This window comes from Vigna umbellata, unplaced genomic scaffold (assembly GCF_029865625.1).
Source record: "Vigna umbellata cultivar VRB3 unplaced genomic scaffold, Vumbellata_1.0 scaffold_780, whole genome shotgun sequence".
In the NCBI taxonomy this organism is placed as follows: Eukaryota; Viridiplantae; Streptophyta; class Magnoliopsida; order Fabales; family Fabaceae; genus Vigna; species Vigna umbellata.
In genome coordinates this window covers 27,219-31,884 of record NW_028274546.1, presented here as the reverse complement: position 1 = coordinate 31,884, position 4,666 = coordinate 27,219, and the positions used below count along the sequence as shown (strand labels likewise).

The following is a 4,666-nucleotide window of genomic DNA, read 5'->3' as shown; positions in this document are numbered from 1 at the left end:
AAATCATTTTTTGTAAGAAATTGTTTAACCGCGAGTATTTCTGATTTTTTCCAAGTCAATTACCAATTCCTTCTATTCTTTTGAAAATTGGATAAAATTATATAAGACAAAAATTATATGAAATCATTTTTTGTAAGATTGTTTAAACGGCAAATGTTTCTGATTTTTTTAATTGGAAGTGATGACAGAGAAAAGAATGGAGTGAGAGGGATGAAAGAGAAAGGGTTGAGAGCAACGAGAGAGGTGAGTGAGGGTTTGAGGTTTCTTTCTTTTAGTTTTGAGAATGAAAATTATTAAAATACCCTTAACCTTAAAACTTAGAATCCATGATATATAAGGATATTTTTGTCTGCTAAAATCCGATACACATTGTTAAAATATACCAACTGAAAAATAGGCGTACGTGCGTTAACAAACATATATATTATGAATTTGACTCATAGTTTATTATTATTATATTCCTATCGAACACCAACAATTTCATACCCTCTCATATATTAAAATAGCCATCAAAATACTCTAATAGAAAATTCTCTTATAAAATTGCAAACTCAATCTTATTAAGAAACACTCTTGGCCATATAAATATTTCTAAAAAATTAATTTTAAGCACTAATTAATATTTGTCAGCAAAACATTCGACACAGGTTTTCAATTACTACAAATTGCGGAAAAAACAATACATGTTAATTAGAATGCTTATTCTGTGTGTAATCCATATTTGAGATTAATACTAAAATTTTTATATAATACTTTTTTCATTCATACCGTTTCAAATTAAAACACTATATCTTAATAATAAGAATATGTGTTATATTAACAAAAACGGGTTCCAAGCAATTATTACTACAAATGTCTTCAATCATAAAAGGAATATATATATATATATATATATATATATATATATATATATATATATATATATATATAATAAATTGTTAGATTGTTCAAATTGAATTTCACCTACTAATATAAACCTGATATTCTTTGAATATTTACTTTTGGATCACAAGATCTCCAATGAAGGTATATAACAAATTGTTAGGTTTTTCATTCATCTGGACTTAGCTTGGAAACATATCAGAACATGGAAGAATTTTGCAAGAAATTCAATTTTGCATTAATTTTTGACATCAAGGCTAAATATATAGTAAAAAAAAGCGTGTTGATGCTAATTAAGAATATATCCGATATAAGGTATTAAATACTGATAACAATTATTGCAGATAATTTCACAGTCACTATATAAGAAAGCAGCAATAATTACAAATCCATTTGAAGCGGTTGTTTGTTTATCAACTAAACTTATGCATGTACATTATGACAATGGTTGTACGTTATTCATCTTTTTTCATTGTCTTGGTATTTCTTCAAAACATTTCCTTCTCAAAAGCCCTTAAAAGCAGTTTTAGTGTGGAGATGATCCACCGTGATTCACCAAAATCACCATTTTATCGTCCCACGGAAACTCATTTCCAACGAGTTGAAAATGCCATTCTTCGTTCCATCCATCGTGCTAATTACTTCAACCTAGACTCAAACGATGTTGAGGGCACTATAACACCAGTTTCAGGAGAATTCCTGCTGAACTATTCAGTTGGAACTCCACCAGTCCAAATCCTTGGTATAGTTGATACTGGTTCAGACATAATTTGGATGCAATGTCAGCCTTGTAAAGACTGTTACAAACAAGACAGACCCATATTTGATCCGTCAACTTCAAGGACATACAGTACTATCCCTTGTGTTTCTGCTGATTGTCTGAGTGCGTCACGTACTTTTTGCAATTTTAACAATGGAAAGCGCTGTGCATATAAAGTGAATTATGGTGATGGATCAACTTCAGAAGGAGATTTCAGTTGGGACACCATTACTCTAACTTCCAGTACTAAAAATGTTCCTGTAGCATTTCCCCAAACTGTGATTGGATGTGGACACAACAACTATGGAATCTTTGCTGAGCAAAGCTCTGGCATAGTTGGCCTTGGAATCGGAGCTTTCTCACTTGCAGGTCAGTTGAAACCTAAAATAGGTGGGACGTTTTCCTATTGTTTGACGCCAATGTATGAAGGAGATGCAAAACCTAGCTATCTCCATTTTGGAGATAGTGGTGAGGTTTCTGTTGAAGGTGCCGTTTCAACCCCTTTAATCAGAAACATAGCACGGCCGTCCATGTACTTCGTGGTGATGGAAGCAATCAGTGTGGGAAGCAAGAGAATAGAGTTTCCCAGAAATGGCGTAGATGGAAACATCTTTATTGACTCAGGGACAACGATAAGTTATTTGCCAGATGAGGTTTACTCAAGTTTGGAAAGAGAAATGGTAAATGCAGTTAATTTACCTCGTACTAATAGCGCACAAAAAGGTTTGAGGTTATGCTTCGGAATTACACCTGGTGAAGAATATCATATACCAACAGTGTTTGCACATTTTAAAGGTGGTGGAACTGTGAAATTGTATTCTGTAAACACCTTTATCAAGGTCAGGGAAACTGTCATATGTTTGGCTTTCCGTTCAGGTTCTCAAGCCATTTTGGGGAATTTGGCACAGCAGGACATCTTGATTGGCTATGACACACAACGCAACACAGTCACCTTTCTCAACACAGATTGTACCTCCGAGTTATAGAAAATTCAATGAAATACAATAACATGTTTTCTCACTCTTCATCGTCTTCTATCAATCAAAAATAAACTTTTCCTCTCAAACTTTATTAAACATGCATGTTTCATTATTTCCAGATAAATTATATATGCATGTCAAGCCTTTCGGTACTCTCTACCCGTAATCTAATATGGATATTTCATGTAATACCAATTGTTCCTACCATATTCAATACTCAATATCTCCACATGTCTAGGAATTGAGACCTTAAACATTTTAAATATTTCTTTCTCGTTACACTGTTCAACATGTTTTTCGAAAACAAAATAATAATATAACTCTATATTTCAAAATAAACCATTTCTCAAAGGTTTTGATGATTGATTATAAATAACGTCATTCGATTGATTTGGGATTGAAAAAAGCTTAACACAAAAGATACTGTATATATCAATATTGACTTTCATAGAAGAAGTGATATTTCATTGAGTCATTTTGAATATAATACTACCAGAAATCGCTAAACTACCCATAAATAACTACCTTACAATTCCTTGAGTTGATTGTTGGAAGTCTCACGTTGACTAGAGATAGGCCAAATTATAATATATAAGTGGGGTGCAAATCTCACTTTACAAGCCGATTTTGTGGGGTTGAGTTAGGCTTAAAACCTACTATCTAATATGGTATCAGAGCCAAGGTTAGAGCCTATCCTAACGAGATCTATGTCGGCATTCTTATGTTCCAGCCGCTGTTGGGCCATTATCGGAGCACCCATTAATTTCTATTATCACGCTCGAGATGTCTATACCTTGGCGTGAAGGGGGTGTGTTGGAAGTCCCACATCGACTAATGATAAGGCCAAATTATAATATATAAGTGGGGTGCAAACCTCACTTTACAAGTCGGTTTTGTGGGATTGAGTTAGACTTAAAACCCACTTACTATCTAATTAATATGGTATCGAAGCCAAGGTAGAGCATATTCTAGCGAGATTTATGTGGACATTCTTCTATTTCACCCATTGTCGGACCACTCATTAATTTCAATCTTATTAAGAAGCACTCTTGGCAATATATCATAATGATAAATATTTATAGAAAATTAATTTTAAGGACTAATTAATATTTGTCACTAAAACCAATATATTTTTAGGTTTAAACCCTCAGATGGTCCTTATATTTGTATGAGAATCTTAAGTGAATCCTTATATTTGCAACTGTCTAAATTGGGTCATAATATTTGTAAAATTGAACCAATTTTGTCCTATCTGTTAAGTTGTTACAGACGATGTAAAAGTATGTTGATGTGGTGATACTGATATGTGTGATCTTATTACGTGGAAATAAATTTTAAATTATGACGTGGAATTTGATAACCCTTGCTGCCACATTATCCTCTCCACTAAAACCCTAATTCCCTAACCTTTTTCGCTGTGCTACAATTGTGCCGCCACCATCACTGTCCCTGTCGCGTTGTTGCAAGGCCGCCACCATCACTGTCCCTGTCGCGTTGTTGCAAGGCCGCCCCCTAACCCTAATTCGTCCTCCGCCATCAACCTTCATCAGAAACCCTCCTCCGTGCTGTCGTTAAGCTTCAACACATCTTATTCTTCGCAAACAAATAGCGCTTACCTTTTCGTCTTGCCTCAGGCAACTGCCGACATCAACAACGCAAGACCTCATGCCACCACCCAATTTTCTCCACTATATTAGACCATCACCGGAACGACAACAACACCTCTATGGCCACTGCGATTCGCAAATCTCCACGAATGCATCTATAATATCTGCAAGTCAAATCGCAAGCCTCTTCCATGGCATTCTCCAAAATCCAAAAATCACAAAGGAGGGGAACCTTTCCACCACAATCTCCTTGGCGTGAATCACCTACAACAACCACACAACAAAAACCCTAATAGCGACTCCGTAATGTTCGGTCCAACATTCATCTTCTTCACCAAAAACCTGAAAATGTAGAAAACCAAATAAAAATCACAACAAATGTTTTAGATGTCGATCCTCCTCCGTGGTCGACGTCTATATCCATTTAAACGTCGGGG

At 34.9% G+C, this 4,666-nt stretch overlaps 1 pseudogene; it reads left to right on the top strand.

The window, feature by feature from the left end:
• The first annotated feature begins 1,326 nt into the window (after nucleotides 1–1,326).
• On the top strand, nucleotides 1,327–2,628 carry LOC124846208 (aspartic proteinase CDR1 pseudogene; annotated as a pseudogene).
• The last annotated feature ends 2,038 nt before the right edge of the window (nucleotides 2,629–4,666 follow it).